The sequence below is a fragment of the Amblyomma americanum genome, chromosome 1, assembly GCF_052857255.1.
Source record: "Amblyomma americanum isolate KBUSLIRL-KWMA chromosome 1, ASM5285725v1, whole genome shotgun sequence".
NCBI lineage: Eukaryota > Metazoa > Arthropoda > Arachnida > Ixodida > Ixodidae > Amblyomma > Amblyomma americanum.
Window position 1 is genome coordinate 183,135,726 of NC_135497.1, and position 25,296 is coordinate 183,161,021.

Here is a 25,296-nt window from a genome sequence, read left to right on the forward strand (position 1 = left end):
TACACTCGGCAAAATATGCTGGTATACTTACATCAGGTTCATCGTAGTCTCGTGTTAATCGCAGGGCTAGAAGGTTAACGTCAGCAGATGAAGTGAAGGGACAAAGTTTTTTTTCAGACAAACTGTGTATATATACACACCCTCTGCCAAATTACAGAGGAAATAAAACCAAATCTAGCGTACACTACGAACACTATGCTTTTGGTTTTCTTATTTTTCCTGATATATGTTACGCATGGCGCCACTGAAATAGAACTTGTTGCTCTGTGCAATGTGTCATGTTTCATTCCTTTTCTTTAAACTGTGTGTCTTGGATCAAGGTGTGTATTTAATGAAGCTTCCGAACCAACTATCCCACCTTAATGCAGTGTAAAGTACTGCTTTTAAACTTACGCTGCCTGAAAAGTTGTAGTACACATCTACCCTGGAAGCTTTCTGAGTCCAGCTTGCTGGCACGAGGCTTATATCTAAATGGCCCCCTGCAACACTTTGTATTTGAGAGCGCATTGCGTTTTGAGTGTAAAGCTGTAAAATGCGCTCATGATGTAAAACAAATCTTCCTTTGCTAGAATCAATTTATAACTTCATGCATGAGATCCCTGAGCAAGGTTGTTTATGCCGGGTTGTTTGCATGCTATAGTAGAGTAAAAGTGGCCCACATTCTGGCCACATTTTAATCGTGCTCTCTGGTGAATAGCACAACCCTCTCAGTTTTTTGCTGAGTGAGTATGCACGCGCATGGTTTTAGCGGAGTCGTGAAGAATGCTGCCATGCATGGTCACACCTCACCTTAATGTTCAACCTGCCTTTTACCTTATTTATTTATTTCAACTTCAAGGGTCCCTGACGGGACATTACATGAGGAGCGGGCGCAAGAACAGCGGTTAACAGTGAATGTTACATGGGAATCAAGACGATGGCATGGCATCCTCGATGGCAGTCTTGAAATGGGCTGGATCAGGGATTAGTGCTATGTTGGAGGGTAGGTCATTCCAGTCGCGAGCTGTGTGAACAAAAAATGATTTCTGAAAAGTAATAGTGCGGGCACGATGCGGGATGACGCTGTTTGGATGGCCTGTGCGGGGTGTTCGACGTACTGGTAGAATGAGCTTGCTGTCACGGGGTGAACAACGGAAAAACCTGTGATAAAAGGCAGAGACGTGAAATTCGGCGACGGGAAGCGAGAGAAGGAAGTTTTAGTTGGAACCTCATGGCGGATATGCAAGAGTATCACGAGTAGTTTGAAAGAATAACGCGAGTGGCCCGATTCTGAACAGATTCAAGGGCTGAGGTAAGGTTAGACTGATGGGGGTCAAATATTGCGCAAGCGTATTCAAGATTAGGTCGCACAAATGTTTTATAAGCTTGTAATTTTAAGGAAGAAGCTGTCATGCGCAGGTTACGCCGGCGATACCCAATTGCTCGACTAGATGAGTTTATTATGTGGTTAATGGGGCAAGAACATGCTAAGTCACTAGCGAGGTTAATACCAAGATACTTAAAAGAGTTAGCGGAAATAATGGCAGTATCGTTAATTTTATAAGTAGGCGGAGTATAATTTCGGCGGCGGTGAAAAGAAATTTGCACAGTCTTTGTAGTATTTAGGGACATTAGCCACGTAGTGCAGCACTGCTGTATTTTATCCAGGTCATTTTGGAGGATGTAAGCATGCTCGGCGATAGTTATGGGGCAGTAGAGTACGCAATCATCCGCGAAAAGGCGGATGCTAGATGTTACTGTGGAAGGCAAATCGTTTATGTATATTAGAAAGAACAAGGGGCCAAGAAATGTGTTTTCGGGTACTCCTGAAAGAACGTGTGAGTAAGATGATGAGAAGCCATTAGCGGAAACAAATTGTATGCGGTCAGTTAAAAAGCTTCGAATCCAGTTCACGACGCTAGGATGAATGTTTAACAGGGACATTTTAAGTAGAAGGCGAGAATGGGGCACTTTATCGAAAGCTTTCTCGAAATCTAGAAATAGCGCATCAGTTGGCATATTGCGGTCAAGATAGGAATGAATGTCATGCAGGAACAAAGCTAATTGGGTTTCACATGAGTCGCCTTTCCGGAATCCGTGCTGGTTTGGATGAAAAAAAAGTTGACCGATGTTAGAAATGTGGCAACATTAGAGTAAATGATGTGTTCGATGATCTTAGAGCATACACTGGTAAGCGAAATGGGTTGATAATTACCTGGGGATGATTTGTCACCTTTCTTAAAAACTGGAATCACCTCCACAATTCGCCAGTCATGTGCAACGGAGCCTCTATCAAGCGACTGTTGAAAAATGAGGGAAAGAATAAGACTGCAAACATGGTTAGTATTCCTTAAGACTTTGGAATTAATTCCATCGATACCGCAGGAAGATGAAAATTTTAGCGAGTCGATAATATTAACAATAAGATGTGCCTTGAACGTGATGGCATCCATTGGTGGATGCGGCAAAGGCGCGGGATCAGGGACATCACGAGTTTTTTCATTAGTGAAAACTGAATAGAATGCATGGTTCAAGACACGGGGTACGTCGGATACGCCGACTGGTGAGCCAGTGCTGTAAATGAGAGAAATAGTATTATCGACATCGGGGATCATTGTTTTCCAGAAGCGCTTAGGGTTGCTTGGTAACATTTCAGGGAGGTGTAGTGGAAAAAAAAAACGGAGTTTAGTTTGGGTAGCGGGATCGGAATATCGGATGGCAGTGGCGTGGTAATTGTTCCAGGCACATTTAGTGTTAGATAACTTGGCAGAACGGAAAAGGCGCTTTTTCCTATTATTTAAACGCTTTAGTGTAACATTAAACCATGGAGAACGTTTTCGCTCTGTTATGCTGATGGAGGGGATGTAAAGTCGAATCAAACGCAGCATTTCTGACTTGAAGAGAGGCCAGTTCGACTCAGCAGAACGCAAGTGGTAGGTAGAAGCAAAATGATTATGGAAAACAAGGTCACGATTCATGCTATTGTAGTCTCCATTGTCGTATAGCGTTAGTACCTTTTTGGATTTAGGACTTTTGGTAACGCTGGCAGAAAAGAAAGTGTGAAGTACAACGTGGTCACTAAGGCCCGTAATGTACGAAGGAGCACTGAATTCGTCAGGGTGAGTAGCTAAAATAAGGTCAAGAATGTTTGATCTACGGTCAGTCGTGCGGGTGGGCTCAGAAACAATTTGAGACAGGCCTATAGTTAGGCATGAGTTTAAGAATTCACTAGATGCCTGACTTCTTGTTAGGCATGAGTTTAAGAATTCACTAGATGCCTGACTTCTTGTTAGGGTGCGGGACATATCATTCCTATCTATGGACGGAAAGTTCAAATCGCCAAAATACAAAATGGGGGTGCGTGGATAAGATGAGATCAGCGAATCGAGCGTGTCATGAAAGAGCGTTATGAAGGAACTGTCGGTATCAGGCGGTCGACACCATATACCGATGGGTACGCGAGGGCATGAAGCATGACAGCACACCCAAATCATTTCCGATGAGGTTAGTGCGTTAACAATGGAACAATTTAGAAGGCGCTTGGCAGCGATAAGGACGCCGCCGACACGGCAGCCGTCAGGTCTGCCGTTTTTTGTTCCGCAACACAGTGATTTAGCCCCACAGCACTATCTGTTTAAAAGCAGCAGCATCAAAAGATGGAGCGCCACCAGTACTGGTGCCTTATCAAACACTGCGCGGAATGCTACCCTTGCCGTGCTGCCTTATCAAAACCAGTGCGACATGCGTCGTCTGTGCCGGCGTAACTCTTCTAAAACCGTGCCATCGATACCGGAAAAACTTTGGGGCTAGTATCATCATCTGTCCCCATGTTTGTTTGCAAACGTCAAAATCGTGTATAGATCATTTGTCCCGTGTGTAACGTGAACAGCGGCAAAAATAAATAACAAAGAAAAGGAAATTAAAAACATCAATTCCTACATACAGGCTTCTGTCTGCTAGCTGATATGTCTGCTGTCTAGTCCGTCGTTTTCCAGCAGCTTAAATGCTGCTTCAACTGAACAAAAAGAAGCACACTAGAAAGGTCTTTCCGGTTGCTGACATCAGGAAGCGTAACCATATGAGAAGTTGCTTGTGCTGTATACCAGCTACATTTCCCGCGATTTTTGCATGCAAGGGCGCCCACTTAAATTCGGCAACGGAACCACTGACACGCAGACCCTTCGCGAGAAAGGAAACCGTTCCATTTGGCTCTCATCGTGGTCGAAACTGCTCTGGAGGCGACACGCAATGGAGCGGCGGTCCGTGATCAACACAACCGTCTGTTCTTGACCGGAGGGAGCTCCAAAGACAGCTTCGGCCGCAGACTAGGCCACTGTACCATGCAGACAGATAACCAGTATGTATACAGCACGCGGCATGCGCAGCATAGCTGCTCCGCACTTGTCTGTCGCGGCAAGCACTAGCACAGAAATGTAGAATGCCCCCTCTTCGATGGGCAAATCTCTTCTAACTTTTCACTGCTACAATATACCTCTATCTCTAAAAACGGGTTCGGTAAGCACTACGTGGGAGTTACATTGCCAGTGACTTTGGTTTCATCAGTGGAGTCCTCTTCGGTCGCACCTTTTTTGTTCGTTCTGCATTGAGTACTGCATCGTTTTAATTTTTTTAAGGAGACCTTGTTCCCGGTTGCGTCACTCAAGAATAAAAATTTGCAGAGCACTGCAGACTGCTGCAATGGAGAAATGCGAAATCATTTACGTCTGAACGCAAGCATCTTATTTTTTTTTTTTGGCTCGTCATTACTGTCACGTTACAGTAACCACGTGACCCTTGGATGACGCCGGTAACTTTTTTCGCAATTCATCGCTGTCTAACATCAGTACGCATACCCAACAAACTTTACCGTCGTACACACCACAACGCGTTCACTTCGTGCCCCTCTAACACGCTTTAACCAACGACTGTTCTTGGCGCACAGAATTTTTGATACTTTTTTCGAGACAATTTGTTTCTCCCTCCGGATGCCGGTGGAGCTGGCCTTCAGCACTTGCTTGTTCGTCAGCTTGTTTCAAGGTTTTTCTCTTTTAAAACAGCAAACCGTCCTTCCTGCTAGCCGTGTTAAACAGACGATTAGGTGCTCATTTCCCTATTCTGTTTGCGTCCACTGGCATAAGAGAGTGGGCACTTTGTCGTGTTTTCTTAAGTTACCGGCACATTATATTTGCTCACTTTACGGTTTTCCTTCAAATTCCTCCAGAAGACAGATTGCAAAAGTTCTGACTGAGACGTTGATTCCTGTTCCAAAGTATTGGCAGCCTTACCTCTCCTTTCTAGACAACAGCGGGTGCAACGGAACACGTTCAATCGGCCGCAAAGACTTCCTTGTTTAAACTTCACACGTCAACTTTACCTGTCAAAACATGGCTTCGCGAAAAAGGGACTTTTGTGCCATAGTCAATGAACTATCGCTTGTGTCAGCAGCCAGAAACTATTGATCATCGTTTTGTGTCTTGCCGTGATGCCATACTTTTTTTTTTTGGACATTCTTCAACGGAGTCTCAAAAAGGGCATTGAGATTACACGCTATACAATAACATTTTCGCCTAAAGTGGAAGGTTCTAAGGTTCTACTTAATATTTTACTGCTCATGGGACTGTTTAGCCTGTGGAAGAGCAGCATGACAGATCGCCACGCACAGCCGCGCCACGTTCATCAAAGTCTCTGTTCAGGGAGCTGTGTGTATGGTGCGGGGAGTACATGCTGCGCAGGATCGACCCATGCCTGGCTGCCATTACTCGATGCATGCGTGCGTCTCCCGGAATTTTGATGTGCGGGCAAAGTGAGAGCAGGATGCTGGTGTGACTGTGTATGACGGGTTGCGGGATGCGACCTGGCTAAGTCGGGATTGAAGCCTGTAAGGTTGGGTGTAGTTCCATGCAATGGGGAAATAAGACACTTCGTGGCGTATGTGTTGCGTGCCCGCCTTACAACACCGAGGGCCTGGTTTCGAGCCGCAATGCCGGGGAGTTTTTTTTTTTTTCCGACTCGTCCTTTTCGTGCGGACACGGTCTGATGACATGCTCAGTCGACACTCTCTGCTGACAGGTCCTGTACACGTCATTCATGGGACAAGAAATGCTTTCGCATTAAATTATTGCATGACTCCTTCTTGATCACGGTTCATGATTTAGATTTCGTAAGGAGGCCACGATAAAGCCTATTCCATTTCTGCTGCTCTAACGGTAGACGACTGGAAGTTTAAAATCTTTCAAAACTTAAGTTCTTGCCTCAAGGAATTTTCGGGACGTATATTTGAGGAACTGCAGAATGTTCGTGGCCCGATGTACAATCATGATTCTTTTTCAAATGAATCGGTAGCCAACGTATATTTCATTTACTATTCCCGCCTTCAGTAAGCGCGCCATCGAACCACAGCGCAAAGCATAGGCTTTTTTCCTTGCGCATTGCAACGCCAACGGTCCAGTAAGAAAAAATTGTTTTTTCGTACTTATGGTGTATCATACACGGTGAGTGCATAGGCTGCTAAGCACTGAAATTGTATTTTAGGGAAAATACGTACACGGTCGTCCACTTCTACCTTGAGCACCGCTCTGCGTGGCCTGCGCTCCGTGGAGCGCCTCTCGCGGGGGCCTGGAAACTAGCGCGCAAGCGCACTGACAGCTGTAGGCGGCAACGTTTAGGTGGGGCATCAGCTGCGTCGTCTGCTTAAGCGCGGCGCTTCTGCCAAGGTACGCTTGCTTTGCTGTAAAGCTAACTTTGCTCTTGCTATGCGCACGAAAATCGAAAGTCCGGCACGGTTCCTGAAGGCGCAGCAACTGCGCTTGGTTCTGTGCAGCACATGGTTGTGTGCAGCACAAGCGGAGTTCATGTCTTGGCATACAATTAAAAACGTGGCCATCCCAGAAATTGCGGTACTTTCGGTCCTTAGGCAGTCGAGGTGCTCTTATGAGTGCCAAAATTTCCTGTCACTAATTTCATTAAAAAAACAATAGTCGAGTTCAGCTTACAAGCTAAGGTCATTCTCCAGCGAGAGCTAGCTGCATTACTGTGCTAAGCGGCTATGATTGGCTCAATGGGTCTTTCTGCTTTCAGTAACTGCAGGTGTGGCTTTTCGATTACAATAAAAAATACAAGCAATGCACAGTTGTTGCGACCACAACATTTTTTTAATTGCTTTCCAGAATGCCGGACTGATACATTGTGGTGGCTGAAATGAGTGTATCAATGCACTCCATGACAAGGACAACGGTGCAAGTATGCTGAAACGCTAGGTTAATTCCCGTATCTCACGGTGTCGCGGGCTAAGGGTGCATTCGAAAGTAGCATCAGGACAAGCAGACGCATTCATCTGACTAAAAACCCAAGAACCAACCAAGCTAGGTAATCCATAGCTTAAAAGGACATTGAGAACAAATAGAAGTTGACCTGTATAGATGGAGTACCGCGCATTAAGCGAAAAGAGACCCCTCTCCACTAAAATGTATCTTTTATAAGCTAGAAAAGACCATAAAACGAAGTACAGGTGTCGCCATTCCCGGTCGATTTCGCATGTAAAATGCGCACGTCGACACGCAAAACGCTATTCACTTCAAACAGTGGCAACCCGTCCTTTTCGGTATCGGCGTCAAAAGTTCGATTCGACTGATGGCGTCTTCACACTTGGCGCTCTCTTTCCACAGCACCCGAGCCGGTGAAAAAATACCCCCAAAACGACGCAAAAAACTGTGAAACGGTGTCGCCCACAGAGAGGCGCTTGATTTATATGAACTATAGGAGTCACGCGCTGCGCTTGCTAATGCGAAGGCGGCGATGTTTTGCCGAGTTCAGCTGCGCGCTACTGATGCGCCGAGTTTAACGCAATCGGCTTTTGAAGCGTAAGAGAAACGGACGAAAAGCTTGGATTGTGACATTGTATTACACTGTCTCTTATTGCGTACTGCTTTCAACTTCTTCCATGTAGATTCGTGCTTGAGCGAAGCTCTGATTGCTGGAAAAATAAAATTGTATGGTCATGAGGCGGAGCGATTGCCAGCGGTGAATAGTCCAAGTACATACAATGCCAACGCTCTTCTCGTTATCTGGGTTTTTCTAAAGAATTAAACCAATCTTCTTTTCCTGATATTTTGATGAAGAAGTACGGCACGGCGGAAACGCGGGATTCATGCACCGTAGGTACGCTGTAAATTGATTAGGTTACAGCATAGCAAAGTTACCTCTCAAAAGAAATTCTGGGGCCGTATTACGTACCGCTCTCAATATTAAACGCTCACAATGCCCCGCTCCTATTGGTCGGCCTTGGCCGGCGGACATAAGAATGTTCGCGTCACCGGCGGCTTCTATTCACGTAATGAACACTGCTGCAGTGATGACGTTGCGCACTTAATTAGGCGGGCTGAGTGTGACTCAAACTTGCAAGCAAAAAACGTAGCCCCAATAGTACGCCCACAATCTTTGCGAGGGAAAATGGCGACAAACGTAGCAGCGTGCTGCGGCGGCGCGAGTATCGAGAAGAGTCCGCGAAGACGCTTTTGGTTTGCCGGTCGAGTTGCTTCGACGCGAGTTTCGCCTGGACAGGGACACTGCACGGTGGTCGCGTCAAGTACAGCGGAAGTTCATGCCTAAACCTGTGCTGTATCTGTTTTCTTTCAAGTCTGCGACTCCAACCTTCGAATCCTGGCCGCAGACCCGCTGCCCCGGCTCGTGCTACGACGCATTCGCCTGGCGCTACTTGTGGCTGCGATTTGAGGTGGTGAGATACATGTTGGAGGAAAATGAAAATTGATTTTTGAGGAAAGGAAATGACGCAGTAACTTCCTCACCTTTCTCAGCGGACACCCGAACCACTCTGTAAGGGAGGTACAGAGGAGGGAGTGAAAGAAGAAAGGAAGGAAAAGTTGCCTAGTGGAGGTGTCCAAAACGAATCCGACCACCTGGGGATCTTTAAGGTGCACTGACATCGCACAGCACACGGCCGCCTTTTGCGTTTCGCCTCCATCCAAACACGGTCGCCGCGGTCGGGTTCGAACTCCGGCACACCGGCTCAGTAGACAAGCACCTTAACCACTGAACCACCACGGCGGGTGCATGTTGGAGGACGGAGAGTTTCTTCGGGGTAAGCAGTAAGAAAGCACTGTCTCGGTGACATATATCGAGCTACAGTGGTCCGCATGCACTGAAGCTACAAAAATGATGCGTGCTCGTTGCACTTAGGAATACGCATTGCGGTACGATACATACGCCTTGTGCGAGTTGCCCCTGTGTTGTTACTGAATGCAGCAGAAACACAAGGCACATAAAGCATTGTTGAAATTCATAGTATTCCAGGCTCAAACCAAGCCAGAAGGCCGTTGTACGGCACTTGTGGCGTGTTGGAAATAGCAGTGAATCGTTTACATCAACATGAGCTTCCAAAGGTGTCATTTCAGCGGTGTTTGCCTAAACATCTGAGTTGTGCAAAGGTTTCAGACGCTACATCACAAGCCGGAGTGAGCGGCTGTTATCATGGCAGCATGTGCAGCGCTGCACAACCTCTCCTTGGAGGCCCCTACTTCAGCGGACAACGAGGATGCCCCCTGCCCCTGAAGACAATGGCCCGTCTCACCTATACTTCCGGGGGAAAGCCGTGCGTGTACATGTGAGCCAGCTGCGGAGGAACTGTCTCCAGCAGCGACTGGTACAGTTGCACGGGCGATAACATAGGCAATGAACTCGCCGGCCAAGCCTTTGCAGGCAAGGCAGTGTCCAGCCAATGCTTGTGTGTATGTTGTGGTTGTTTTGGCTACAGCTAGGGAAGTGGCAGCTTTTTTTCTTTTTCTTGTTCGCGCTGTGTGTCTGGAAGCCAGCAGTGGCAAAGAAGCAAGCGTGCACACCAGCTGCCATATCATCATAGAGTTCGCCGCGCAGCCACTTCAGTCTCGGTCTCCACTTGATATTCGAGCCGAAAAAACTCCTCCAGCAAGCCAAAAGCGTCTTCATGCACCCTCCTGTGCCGTTGCCCGTGTGGACCCAGCTGCCCCTCCACTGCCGTCATCTTGCAGCCTGCCTGTGCTGTGCGGAGAGCCACCTGTGCTCGCTGTTTGCATGACAAAGCACGTCAATAAATAGTGTAATGTTGAAGCAGGGAGGGCAATGTTTGATGAAATCAAAGAGTACCACCGAACCTTTATTTAGTGCATACTGCACCATTTCACACAGGTGGTCACATGAGCACACGCATTAGCAAAACATATTGCATGCCATAACATTGACAATAATTCCACATGTCTTGTCAAGGGCATCACAAATTGTAATGCTGACATGATAAAAGCAGATTGCAAGACTACAAGCTCAACTGGTAATTATTACAGCTTCTGCACAGCTTGTGCAGGCAATAAGCCCAATTTTGCAGCAAGTGCACAAACGTAGTACACAAGTAGTGCAATGCTCAGTAAGCACTACATAATAGATTTTACGTGACTACAAAACCTTTAACATGTACCAAAGCGTTGATATAGATGATGTAGCAAAATTTTGTTATTTATGCAGAAGACACGACATTACTATTTTCTGCCACTTTGCCCAATCAAGTAATTAACCAGGCATACAGAGCACTCATAAGTATTGAAGAATGGTCTAAATGAAACAAGTTCAATGTAAACGCTAATAAAACATAAGCCGTTCCCTTTCGTCCAGAAAATAGAAATGTATTCATCGATAAAGATATCTGCCATAATAATTCATAGAAATTGTAAGCTCATTTAAAATACTTGGTGTCGTCTGCACGGAACAGATGTCATGGGATGCCCAAGTGGATCATATTTTACAGAAGTTGTTATGACTCGTTAGCTTGACTAATATATACAAACATATCTTCCCTACCAAGGTTAAAACTCTGTTACACCACGCATTGTTCTACTCGCACATAAAATATTGTCACTTAGCCAGGGGAACGACAACCCTAAGTAACATGCATAAAATATATGGACTGCAGAAAAAATGCTAAGAAATATTTCCTGCGCTCCTGATGACCATCCACCTTTTCCGCTCTTTCAGAAACATAACATAATGGCCATATATGATATGTACGCTTAACACTTAGCTGCAGCCTATAAAAACGAAATTAAAAGAATGTCACGGTATGTCACGGTTTGTCACGGGTATGCTTAAGTGCATTCGCAAAGCAATAGAAAGGTTCGGAAACGCATCAATAAGCTTTCTTTCGTGCAGCAACTTCATTATTCCTAGGGGACTCGTGTCCTGGCACACAGACTTGTGCAGAAAGTTCGCAAACTGAACGATTTCAGCGGAAAATGCTGGCTCCAAATCATATTTGTAGGTCTTCACCAAGTTCTCATCCTGCTGTGCCAGAGAGGCCTCGCTCCCAACTTCTGTCAGCAATTTTAAGAATCCGAACCTTTCGCAGAGTTCAGTGTATACGCAGCCTTTCGGACTCGCAAAGCAGAGCCTAGACTGTCAAGTATAACATTGTAGGTATGTACGATAAACTTTTTTCTACCCTGTAGCGCACTATCGCTTTTTCCATCCGGGTGCTTACTCAAAACGATTCGTTAGCCCTCATCCTGATAACATTGATTGGTACTTATTAGCGTGCGTGCTCTCTTTTCGAAGGTATCAAAGAGAGGTCACAAAGAATTAACAAAGCCTTCTAGAGAGCTCAGCAGGTCTACAGAGGTTGAAATGTCTAGGCCTGGTTTCTGAAGTGCTGCGCTCATTTTGTCAAAGCGCTCCAAGATTTCACTCCAGAAAAGCGCCATGAATGCAGTCTCTAGTTTTGTCGTTTTCTTGAAGAGAGAGTGCGCTTCGTTCCTAGTGTCACCGTTTTCTTCCTCGTTCTTTGATATAGCTTCAAGGCAACACAAGACTGCATTGAAATTTTTCAGAATGGCCTTACATGATTCAGCGTGTCTTGACCACTTGGTCTCAGAGAGACTTTTCAAAACAAGCTGCTGGCCAGTTCCGCCCATGCTGTTCAAAATATACCTCCATCGCTTAGGTGAGGCAGCAAAGAACACATACAGTCTCTGAATTACAGTGAAAAATTTGACTGCCTCAAGGCAACTGTCAACGCTACACGCGCCAAGTTCAGTGAATGACCAGCACACAGGACGTAGACTGCCAATTCGTTCAGGTGTTTGATTTGAGCTTGCAGTTCTTTGTATTTTCCTGACATATTACTCGCATTATCATAAGCTTGGCCCCTACAATCATCAATTGAGATGCCATTGGTCGTCAAGAGGGACATCGCGGTATCGAAAAGATACAAGCCGGTACGCGATTCGATTGAAACAAATCCAAGAAAGCGTTCGTACACTTTCCCATCTAAATAGTATCGCAAAACAACTGACAGCTGACCAAAGTGAGTAAGGTCTGGAGTTGAATCAACAAATAAAGAGAAGTATTTTGCGCGTTTCACTTCGTCAACGAGACGTTTCATGACAGCCTTTGTCATATGCTCGATAAATTCATCACGAATGGTTTTTGACAGATACAATGGGCGACCTTTTCCTTTGTTCCCGTAGCGTTTGATGTGCTCCTCTATAAAGGGATCAAACTTGGCAATGGCCTCATGCACTCCCATATAATTGCCATTTCTCGGTGAACCAAAAATCTCCTCACTGCCCCTAAACGCTAGGCGCTCAGCTAGAAGCTTAACTACAACAACTACGCGCTTCAACACCTCTGTTCAGTGAGTGGTCTCTGTGACAAGTTGCTTAACTATCTCCTTGTCAATTGTGCTGCTCGAGTTAGAGCGGGCGAGCCATGCTGCCACGCAGCTCCGATGCTCGACGCTATTTTCATGTGCGCAAACCTTTTCTTCTGCTCTTTTCCAGTAAAAAAAGCCGGGAGTGGTGAAAGCACTGGGGTTCCTTGAAATCGAAAATAGTTTGCACATGAAACAGTAAAGGGAACCTTTGGACTCCGAGTACATTAACCAGTGTCGCTCGTACGCCTCCCCTTTTACAGCCTTTCGCGCGAAAAGATGAGGTGGCATATAGCGTTTCTGAGTTTTGTATTGCCTTTCGGAAGACGGGAAATTTTCCGCCCGATTTTGAAAATACAATGGCCCTTTCTCAAGGCATACACTCCGAAAGCTGTCAGTAATAGCGTCCGGCCACTTAGCAGGATCACTTCGGAGAATCTCGCAACGTACCTCTTGCTGCGGGGGTGTCTGTACTTCTCTGTTGCCGCAACGAGAAGCCGTCTCATTCGTCCTCTCAAGGCGCACTTTGTGGGTGGGAACATGATTATTTGAAGCCAAACTAACAGGAAACAAGTGAGTCGGTTCTTGGAGTGTTGTTTCGTGGCGCTCGTCAGAAGAAGGAGGCTCATCGGGGAGGTTTGGCACCTGTTGATCAGCAGTAGTAGAAATCGGGCGTGGCGGACCGGACACCTGGAGCTCTGTGGCAGGGGCCCGGCCGAGTAGCATAGACGCTGTTGACTCAGGAACAGGACAGGGCTCGGTTAGCGTCGGTTGCTCAGAAATATGAACTACCGAGGTTGGCACCGTTTTCACAGGATCCAGACAACCAAGATGAGTCAAACCTTGCTTCTTGCCAGGCAACCGTGGTGATGGAGTTGGCAAGAACTCCACAGAAGTAAAGTCGGTACTGTTGGGAGTTTGACACGGACATTCAGTAGGAACTTTGTCATCTTTGGTAGCTTCTTTTCACGCTCTTCTCTTTCTAACTTCGCCTTTCGTTTAGACGCACCACTTTGACGCTCCCGACCGAGCATTTTGGCACGAATGGATGCTAATTGTTCACCGCACCGGGCACTTCGTCCGTCCGACGCGACCGCAGGTGTCCAACGGTGGCCGTCCCGATGACTGGCGCACGCTGCCTGGATGGCCCGTGGCTGGCCGAGAGTGGTGCATCCCCCGGGAGCTCTTCAGCGGGCGGGCTTATGCAAGCTTAGCCGGCGGCTCGGGGCTGAATCGACCCGCGATCAACTTCCTTTCATAGACGCGCGCCGCGTCTGTCTGTTACTAGCGCCAAAGCAGGCGTTCACGTAAGCATAAAGTTCCTTGTACAAATTTCCTCCTCCGTACAAACTCACTCCTTCTCCCGTTCCGGTCTCGTCTTCCTATTGGCTAGGAGCAATAGTCTGTTCTGGGAGGTTCTCGATTTTTCTTTCGTCCCGTCGACGCCGAGGGCGAGAACGAAGGGGAGAGTGCGACTCCTAGCGCGGGCGAAGTTACGCGCCCTCCGTCGCCTCTGAGTCATCTTTTTCTACTTCCTTCTGGAAAGTTCGGCAGCCAGTCTGACCTACTTTTTCCGTCGAGCGCGCGCGAGGGTGCGCAGCCACTAGGCAGGAATGGGCCCTGGGGACAGGCCTCTGTGTCCAGCTCTACAACTTCCCTCTTCACTCTTCTACAACCCTAGCCCGAACAGTGAACATTCCATGCCCCACGGCACGCGAACAAAAACACGTGTGACGTCTTCTTTCCTTTCCTGCCTGGACTCTGCCATCAGACTCATCATCATCTGCTATCGGACTCATCTTCCCCGTCCCCCCAAATTACCATCACGGTAAAGAAAAGTCGAATGGGAGGCATTGTTGGGTACTGCAACACATCCTTTCTATGAGAAGGACAGCGGCGGAACTATTTGAGAGGTGAAGGGTGGCGTGGTGGTGACGAGGGGCAAGGGAGATTTGGGTCCTCATCCCACATTGCATGTTTTAGGTGTTTCCCCCTCCTCTCCAGACAGCACTGGACAGACGGACTGACAGGAAACCACGAAAAATCTTCCAAGCAAACTCACCTCGCTTCGTAAGAAAGACGGCCCCGCCGTGGTGGCGGGGGATTCCTGTTTTTGCAGCTCGACAAGCTCTCCCCAAATGATCAGGCTAAACGCGTGCTGTTACATTAGGCGGGGGGGGGGGGGGGGCGTCTGCTCGTTCTGGTTTTCTCGCTTCATACATGTCGTTCGAAGTTACGTTGCCAATGGTTCCACATACTAAACAGGGGCCAAATTACGCAACTGTGACAAATTCTGTCAAAAGTTATTGACGGTGACGTCAAAATGACGAAACGATGAGACGTCACCACGTGACGCAACGAGGAATCAGCCAATTACAGCAGGGCGGCGCCCCGAGAGCATTCGAGGGGCCGTCTGCTAAATTTTTTGTAAAAAGAAATAAGAAACAAGCAACGATGAAAATAACTAATATTTTATTTTGCCCAAACATTGTGTTTAAAGTTCGAAAATAAGAAGGAAAACAAAAAGCGTTCGAAGTTGTGCTGCTAAATTGGCTGGTGGGTAACTTCCAGTGCCGCGGGGGTGTGCTGACGGCAGTAAAAATGCCGCTTTGCACGAAATCAGCTGTTTCACGCCGTGTTATTGTTTTTTGCGCGGCGTCTGGAATCGAGCTACTGTGCGGTTGACCTAAGTGCGCAGAAAAATTTCAACGAATGCAGTGAAGGCTACGTGACTACGAGCAACTTGCAAGGAGCGCACGAAACGAAATCGACGAAGACAACTTGTTGAAGTCTGTGTTCGGCTCTTTCGATCGATGACAAAAATTCCAAAAGGTGAGGTGTTGCAGTATGTGACGAGTGGTTGTTTGTTTATTTCCCCTTGGGAAACATATTGCAGCATGGTTATTTCAAGTTTTAAACTGGCCATTGAAACGACCCATTGTATCACCGCTGGTTACCCGGTGGCACTGGGGATCGAACTCCGCACCTCCCGCTTGCGAGGCAGATGCTCGGACCACTAGGCCACTCCTGTATGTTTTATGCATTTTATAAAGCCATTCACTTCCAAAGTACCATTTCATCTTTATAGCAAAACCACAGTTCGCCTAGCTAGACAAACCTGCTGCATACAAGCCAGCAGAAGGGTTGCACGTACATGCTTCGTTAGGAAAACATAAAAATCAAGCAGAGCCTGCCCTTCATGGTACATTATACCCTGATTTTGAGCAATGATCAAGATGGGCAGATGGTCATTTCATTGAACACTTGCATGATACATTCGTAGAATCGAAAAGACAAGTATTATTGCAAAATCTTCAAGCAGTGTTTATTCTCCGAGAAAACATATCATGAAAAAAGTGTTGGATTAGTTATGGTGCACCTTGTATGGGGAAAGGGGCTCCCACTTTGTGAAAGGCTTAATTTTGGAATAACGACAGCGTTTAGACTAGTTGGGTTACCATGTTTAGATAGTGGATGTGCTCAAAAAGACACTGGAAGTAAGCGCACTGTGTGGAAATCTCTTTCTGTATCCTTATTTTTTTTAGCCCTTTCACAATCTAAACTTAATTTTGCAAGAGAGCAAGGAAAACGGATATTTAAATTCTGATAATTAAGGATAAGAGATCATGTTTCATTGTGTTGCTTAAAGTGTACATTGTATCGCTATTGCTGTATTGCAGCACTTCCGTCGTGACATTGCATTGCAGCCTCTTGACTTTTGTTTATATAATAGGCAGTCCTCTTTTTCATTCGATTGCAACACTTTAGGAGTTACTACAGATTTGTGTGGTAGCGAATTCTCAGATTAACGGTTTGCATTATTACGCCATCATAACTTGCTAAGTGTTTCACTGCAGTCTTGTTACTAGAACAGCCTCTTGAAAGTATTCAGCCTGGTGGTCATTGAGGGTCACTGTTCACAGATCAAAATGCCGGATCAGCTGTATACTCTTTACAGCTACCAGAACTATGGTACATTTCATGACATGCTGGCTGACGAGTGCTGGAGCACCAGACTGGGGATTTGAATATAACAATTTTCAAATGTGTGCTCGGTATCACGCTGTTTTGATCCAGTTGTGGAGAGGTTTTCTTTTCATATTTGTTCTGTCAAACATTCAAATTTTGGGCAATATGTTGTTGCCTTTATCTTGTGTTCGCTTTGTTGTTGAGGTTTAGTTTTTGTGGCACAAGCACTCCACTCTATTACTTTTCAGTATAATTTAAAATTTGTAGGGCACGCCATGAAGAATAAAACTTCTACTTGAATAATCTGCATGTGTTTATGTTCTTCATTGTTGATATAGAAACTAAGTTGAGACAGCTTGTATTTTAACTCTGGCTAGAATTTTTAGGAGAGCCTCAGTAACATAATCACATGACCAACACAAACTCGGTATTATTGTTTGTGCAATAAAAAACAGTTAAAATATTTATTAACAGCTGTCAGTGTAGGACTGGCCTGAAATGTTTTGTGCTCTATGTAGCTCTTCTCTGAGGCAAGATTAATTCATCTGCACCTGCAGCCTGATACCGCCAAGATACCAATTCTTGAGTGAACTTATGATATTTTTTCACTGAGCAAACTTGCATCATCTTGAAGCATGGAACTTGAGCTGATTCTTAACAGCTCTAGTGTAGCGAATTTCATTATCCTCATCGCTTAGTTTACATTCACCTCAGGACAATGCCCTTTTCCAGTTTAATTATCTGTGTCTTGCACCAGCTGCATGCCACACTATCAGAAATCTCCTAATCTTATCTAGTGAGCATATAATCAGCTATCTCCTGCTATACTTTCCTTCCGGTGAAATTCATTTTGTTGCGAACAATGCACAAGCTGTTTCCTGGCGTGGTGCTCAGATTATCTGGAATGAAATGCTTGGGAAATGGGTCTCTGATCACCTTGAGTAGACGAAATTAACTTGTGCTAAGGCACTCTTTGGCCACAGATGCCCTTGTGCCATTAAAATCCATCAAATTCATTCTGTTGCCCTAAGATACCATTGGTGATTCATTCTCTGCATTGTATGCCCTGGCCAGATCCATTTTCTTCTTTTAATTTCTGCCAGAATATTAACAACTTCCTTGTTCATCCCTGTTTTGGTTTCACTCGGTCAGTTATTCTATTAATAATTATAATCACTTTATTGAAAACATAATTTGGGCTAAATGGCATCAAGTTTGCCACTGTGCACAATGATATATATGGTTGGTCTTGTATGTCTTTACTTGTGTGGTAATGTTTATTTTGTGCTCACTGTCTAAACAACCTTATTTGCCTATCATATCCTAAGCCCTTCTATACCTATCTTCCTTCCCCCTGGCTCTTTCTCTTTTCAGTCATTCCTCCTCTTTCCTTTACACCGGCCATTGGTCACAAGGCTGCTGTGGGAACGACAGTCAGCGCTGGACCCTTTTTTGTTCATGGAACCTGCACTGCTACTATTAACACTAATAGTACGTTATCAGTATTTTTGTGATACTGCATTTATTGTTATTTATGAAGTAGTTGGCTAAGGCAATGGTAGCAGTGTTGGATATTACAATATATCATGCATATATCTCGCTTGCAATATATCAGTGTGTTCACTATTACACTACCCTCTATTTCTTTCAGTTGTTATTTGGCTATAACTATATTGTGCTTCTTTCCTAGCTTAGTGCACTCAAACTAAAACTTTGCTCTTTGTGTCGCAGGTAGAATCTACAATGATTGCTGCTCTGTGTCTTGTAAGCAGGAGGCAGTGTTCAATGGAGCCATGAACTTTCCTTGGAATTGAAAAGCCTTTGCCATATTATGCGCTGAACCACGAGTGTGAAGAGGAAAATGTCATGCCTTGGATTTCTGCAGAGGTGAGCCATTGCGGTGAATCCACCAGCGCGAAAGACAGGGATGAGAAAGGAGACAAGACAGGTGCTGACTCTCGACTAAAGTTTATTGGCGTGAACAGGGAATATATAAAAAGCCAAGCAATACCATAAACCGCGCAGTTACAGATAAGCATACAGGACAACATGAGTCAAAAATCGCCCTCAACATCTGCCTGATCGAGATAGTCCAACTCATTGCGTGTTAACACGATAGACAAAACACTCACACATTCCTCACGGAGTCATAAGATGTGTCTAGCCTCGATAATCTCCCATTTAATCTCTGAATTTACTGCCAAAATGCGTGTTGCCAAAAGGAAAGGGTAGCAGACTTCACATCCCGTGCAGTGTACAGCAGAGTTACCCCAACCACCTAGCCAAGCCCCTACCCGTTACTTCAACCACCTAACCTAGCCAAGCCCCTACCCTCTTGTGTTCCCGTAGTCTTACATTCATACACCTTCCAGTTGCACCTACGTAAACCAGACCACAAGATAATAATATCTGATACCACATTCATTTTACAAGGTACATATACATTTCACTCTACATGTGTACTTTTCTCTAGCCACAGTCACAGAATTATTCTTAAAATTTTACATACTTTAGACAGCTAATAGGGGCCGAGAAAGCCACTTTACATCATACCTTCTGGCCACATTTTTCAAATTGTGCGACAATCTATGTACATACGGTAACACAACTGGTCTTTCGGCATCTCGCTGGCTGGCCCCAGCCTGATTGTGGCAGTCACCGCAAAACTGTCTCAGCTTCTTTACCAATTTATCATATGCTCTTGCAGTAGCAAGGTTGGGAAACCCTGCGTTCGTTAACCTTAAAATCTGCTCTTGGAAACTAGTCGCCATGCTGTGAAAGCATAATTTCGTCAATTCTGAGCCCGCGCTAGAAAGTGCAATGCTATCTTTCACTAGCTTGGAATGGTCGACATGTAGCCAGGTAGCAGCTTAACACTCGCCAGCACACATGAAATGTGCAGAACATCAAGGTACGGTCTAGAAACCACACCTCTTTTTCTTGGGACATTTGCTCCAAGGTAAACCTGAAATAAAGGTCTTGCTCCTTAAACAACTTGATAAGATGTACAGGTCCCGAACTATCACAACCTTTATAAAAGACCAGGAAATCATCGACATAGCAAAAGATCTTCCCCCAGCCCATGCACATTCTGGACAATTATTCTATCCACCCTACTCAAGAAAATATCGCTTAGCACAAGGACAACCTTCGAACCACTACATATTCGAGACTTTAGAACATATACCGCACTGCGCTACTCTACAAACATGCTCTTCAAATAAATGCTATTCAATAACATACTCTTCAGATAAATTTCAGAAAGGATTCATGCAAAATTATCTCTGGTTATTTGCAAAAGCATCTGTCTACTTCGCATCATGAAGATCCATTTCTTGTACTCAATTCGCAGTGTGGTTGAGTATCTTAAGAATGACAATCCAGCGGATTGTCTTGTGATTAGTGTCGATGTAAAACTGTTTTATTCTATCCCGTATGAAGATCTTGTGAAAAGCTTATGAATGTGTATATCGGAGCACAACGATGAGCTTGTGTTTAGGAACGGGTGTGTAACATAAGTCTTGTTTGGCACTTGCCTCCTTTTATTTGAAGTGAAGAGCATGTTTGTGCAGTATGGCAGTGCAGCATATGTTCAAAAGTCTGCTAAATGTATCGATTCGAAGGTTGCCCCTGTGCTAAGCAATATTCTCTTAAGCAGGGTGGATGGAATGATTGCCAAGAAATTGCATGGGCTGGGGGGGGAAATCTTTCGCTACGTCTGTGATTTTCTGGTCTTTTACAAAGGTTGCGATAGTGTGGGACCTGTACATATTGTGAACTTGTTTAAGGAGCAAGGCCTTTATCTTAAGTTTACCTTGGAGAAAATGTCCCAACAAAAAGAGCTGCGGTTTCTGAACCTTACCTTGATGTTCTGCACACGCCATGTGTGCTAGCGATATTCACCCAGGAGTGTTAAGCAGCTACTTGACTGTTGGTTGAACGATTCTAAGCTAGTGAAAGATAGCATTGCGTCGTCAAGTCTAGGCTCGGTATTGGTGAAGCCATGCTTTTACAGCGTGACAACTGGTTTCCAAGAGAAGATTTTAAGGCTAATGAAAGCATGATTTCCCAACCATGCTATTGCAGGAGCGTGCGATAAATTGTTAAAGCTGAGCATATAAGATTGGGCAAGTTGGTCAGACATGCTAAAGATAAGAATGGCACAGCATCAAGTAACGAGGACAACAGGAGAGCACACCCACGCACAATTGCCATCCTTGGAGCGGATGCAGAATCTAAGAGCGCATACTTGACATTCAGCGTTGGCAGCCAAGGATCGGGCTCGTTCAAACTTTAGCGTTCAAATCCGTGTTTCCTCGTTTCCTTGACTGTCAACGCTGAATGTCAAGCACGCGCTCTTGGATTCTATATCTGCTCCAGGGTTGGCACTTGTGCGTGGGTGTGCTGTCCTGCTTTTCTCGTTACTTGATGCTGCGCCATTCTTCCCTTTAGCATGTTAAAAGCTGAAACCCCTTCGCAGGGACTGGCGTGATCAGGCCGGGGCCAGCCAGTGAGATGCCAAAAGACTGACTGTGTTACTGTACATACATAGATTGTTGCAAAATTTGAAAACTGTGGCCAGAAGGTATGACGTAAAAATGGTGTGTTCGGCCCCTAATAAGTTGTCTACAATCTGTAAAATTGTTAATAATTTTGTGAATTTCGTTAGGGAAAAGCACATGTGTCGAGTGAAACGTGGCAACATATATGTGCCTTGCAAAATGTATGTGGTGTGTCGGATACCATTCTCATGTGGTTGGGTTTATGTTGGTGAAACTGGAATGTGTATCAATGTACGACTACAGGAGCACGAGACCTATTTGGATATTGGTAGGAATTGTAACTTATCTGCATATTGCAAGGGATGTGAAGGCTGCTAGCCATTCCTTTCGGCAACACGCATTTTGGCGCTACGTTCACAGCAGATTAACCAGAAAATTATCGAGGCTAGACACATCTTATGACTCGGTGACGAATGTGTGAGTGTGCTGCCCATAGCATTAACATGCAGCGGGTTGGACTGTCTAGATGAGAGGAATGTTAAGGGCAATCTTTTACTTATGTTGTGATGTAGCTTATGTGTAATTGTGTAGTTTGTGGTGTGTAGCTTTTCTGTATACTCTCTGTTCACTTCAATAAACTTCAGTTGCGAGTCAGTGCCTTTTTTGTTTCTTTTCTCGTCCCTGTCTCGTGCTGATAGATTCAAGTACTTGTAGAGTAGATTCACTGAATTGTGTACTTGCAGAGGCTTGTGAAAAAAACCAGAGGAATTTTCTTTCCTTTATGCAGAATGGAAGGTTGAAATTTTTTTACTTAAATGTTTGCAGCATTAAATTCTATTCGGAAAGGTAAAACCCACTTTATTGTACATTTTGTGTGCAATGGTTCCGATGGCTGCATGCAACTGAAAACATTCGTCCAGGTTACCTAGCTAGCGTCCTTCTTCCTTGTGCCACATTTTCTGAAATAATATTTTGTCAAATTTATTTCAATCAGAATTTCTAAGAACATATTAATTGCACCAAATTTGGTGATCATATATGACATAATTCAAAGCGTGATGATCATTGGTATTTTTTAGTCTGAGGCAGTACAATGAGAAGTACATAGTATATAGTAAAATTAAATATGACCAGTCTAACATAAACAAAACTACTCTTTTTTTTGGAGGAAAATTTTGTTGCTACCGAAGTGCTGGAGTGACATGGCATTATGAAAACGTGGACAGTGTGCTGTACTCATGATGGCACGAGAACTTGCGTACAGTGCTTCAGGCAATTGGTGAGTACCCTGGTGCTGTGCTTCTGCTAATGTAGCCAAATTATGTTTATAATCTAAGAGTGTATCTGAAAACTTAAGCAAAAATTGAGTAGTATTTAGATATTCGTACACCAGATACCACTGTTGAATTGGTTATTAACGAAGTGTCTCACATGTACCCTTGTCTGCTGAATATAGTAAGCATGGCTTTCGAGCTGAGTGCCTCCGACGTATGAAAAAAAATGGCCACTGGGCTGCTCCACGACGCGTAGAGCAGCCCAGTGTAGCACATTCAGGCTTCATGGAGTGGAGAATGAAGGCAGTAAATAATTTAAGAGTAGAAAACGCAGCACAAACCACAGAACCAGGAAACTGACAGAACACACCGACCCTGATGACACTCTTTGCATGAAGGGTGTTATAAAGTTGCCTGTCATGTAATGCAAGATGGAGGTCGCACAGGACGGGTGTTAAATATGAGTTGATGCAGACACCTGTCATTACGTAATACTCACTATAGAACTCGAGCAAGAAGCAAAGGTAACAGCTGAGCATGGCCAGACTCTTGTGCTTTCCTCCGCAAGCAATCTGGAATTGCACTTAGAAATCTTTTATTCTTTCGCTTGACATATACATCATTGCTGCTAGTGGCGAGGAAAAGTACATACCCTTGATGTCAAGTGACAGTGCACTCACAGGGCTGGTAACAGCTCACTGAGGTGTTGTGATATACCTACAGGGCACCTCATGAGAAATTCTTAGGCATCAGAACATAGAGCCCTTGCAGGAATTCTCTCAAAGTTTGTTGCCACATGGACCTCTTCGTAATCAATGGCCCGAAAAGGCGAGCCTTCCTTTAGTGTCACAAAAAAGGCCTAGGACATTTGTCTTTTTGCTTCTCCATTAGTGCCAAAATGTTTGCTAGCGAGATCTTTCGCAGATATATAAATATTTCCCAAAATGTCAAGAAGGAGACTGAAGCTGTGCCAAGCAGTACCAGTAAAAAACGTATCACAGCTGTTCAAAAAGCACAAAGACTCATGCCTTCATCCTTCTTTTGCATCAGACACATGAGGACACTTCATTTTTCTGGGTCATCATTTTGAAAAGGTTCACATGGCAATGGCCTTTGGTTAAATTTCTGCAAAGAGCCCTTTTTTGAAACTTGAGAAACCGTTCCTCGTGAGGCACACTGCAGAGATATTGGAATGCCTTAGTGAGCTGCTTCCGGTACGTGTGACTGCATTATCACTGACATCAGACATTATTACATTTTCTTGCACATGCTGAGATAATGGAAACTATGAGTGAAAACATGCGGTTTGGGGGAAGTGTGCTTCCTGGGGCCGTATTCCAAGTTTGTGTCATAATAAAAAGCGTCATAATCTGCCGCAACGGGCACACCTAAGTGGTTGAAACGCCAGAAGCGGAAGTGGGGCTTCGGATGCAGCGAAAAGGGTCGAAGAAACCGGACGGTGACGTCAAACATATAGCACATAGTGTACGCAGCAGATGCTCGACAGCCAACATGGCGGCATGCTCTGAAGTGGAGCCTCTCGCTTCGAAGTGAACTCGTCGATATTACTGCGTTTTTCGGCCCGGGAACTGGATATAAACTGAGTGCGGGAGTTTCGCTTCGTCTTGTCTTGCCTATAACAAATTGGATGGACGATAAATTCGGCAAGCGTCCCGCTTTTTTCAGATGTTACCAATGTTCCTTGCTCGCTAAGTTGTGCATTTAGTACTATGTACAGAAAGGCACCTGCATTGAATTGCATCTGGCGCCCATCCTGAGCTACTTTCTATTTGCACAAAATGATAGACAACTGTAAAGACTTCCATGAGCACAGTGCCGCCCGGGAAAGCGCATTTTGTCTGCTTCTTTCTGGACTTGTGGTTTTTACTGTTTACTGTTATGAGAAATGAATTTTGGGCAATAAATTATAACGGGTTGGTTCTCAGTGAATGGCTTTTGCAAGCTTCTACGAAAGCCAATTGTTCAATAGCGGATGGTTGAAATGTATTTGTGAAATTTATATTTGGTGTTGTGTGACTACTAAATGAGGATTTTTTTATGCTTTTCAGATGGATCCGACAGCAATGTGCAGATGTACAATGTGTGTAGTTTGCCATGAAAATAAAACGTATGTACTTGTACTCACCCAAACATTTACCACTCTTTCATTCTAAGCTGCATTCTTTGTACGTATGCAATATATAATATGCATAAAGGAAAGCCTTGTACATAATACTTATTTCTTCGACACCTGGAGGGCTATATCTGCAGTGAACATTGTGGGCAGAAGCTATACGAAGACGCATGTTCATGTACTACAGAAAGTACATAATTACAATACAGATAATTTCCGCTCTAGATGAAATGAGTTCCGAGTGAACGGAGGACGTATGCATACACATTGCGGAAACTTCAATAAGAACAAAACAGAAGCATTCGTTGTGAAAAACGATTTCGGTCTCGTGCATAGCATGGCGTAACTTTCCGTCACCAAGAATGTGACAGTCGTCATACGGAGTCTCTGTTTCTGACATTAAGTCCGTACCTCATGTTGCGGAAAACCCTCCGGCAACGCATTACCAGCGGGTTTCTCTGTACTGCGAAGCATTTTTTTTTTACAGTGTGTCACAGAGGTGACGACGGCACCCACCTCTTCTCTGCACTAACTTTACAAATTGCCTCCAACACCCGTTGTACGCATTTGCTCACCACCGGTTGTGCGTTGCAGACGTACGCCTCATTACCAACGGCAGCTTGAAAGCCGCCCATGGCAAATAACCGCAGTGCACATAGCACCTAGCGCCGTACCGACAACGCGCTCGCACGCGCACCTCCCAGTTCATCGGCGACTTCGTCGCATAGCCACTCCACAGTCTGCTTCTCCAGT

At 45.0% G+C, this 25,296-nt stretch overlaps 1 long non-coding RNA gene across 1 annotated transcript; it reads left to right on the plus strand.

Moving 5' to 3' along the window:
* Positions 1-15,276: 15,276 nt before the first annotated feature.
* Positions 15,277-24,537, plus strand: LOC144094013 (uncharacterized). Its single transcript, XR_013306376.1, has 5 exons — positions 15,277-15,496; positions 18,008-18,124; positions 18,365-18,520; positions 22,304-22,414; positions 24,479-24,537. It is a non-coding gene; the product is annotated as an uncharacterized LOC144094013 (long non-coding RNA).
* Positions 24,538-25,296: the final 759 nt, after the last annotated feature.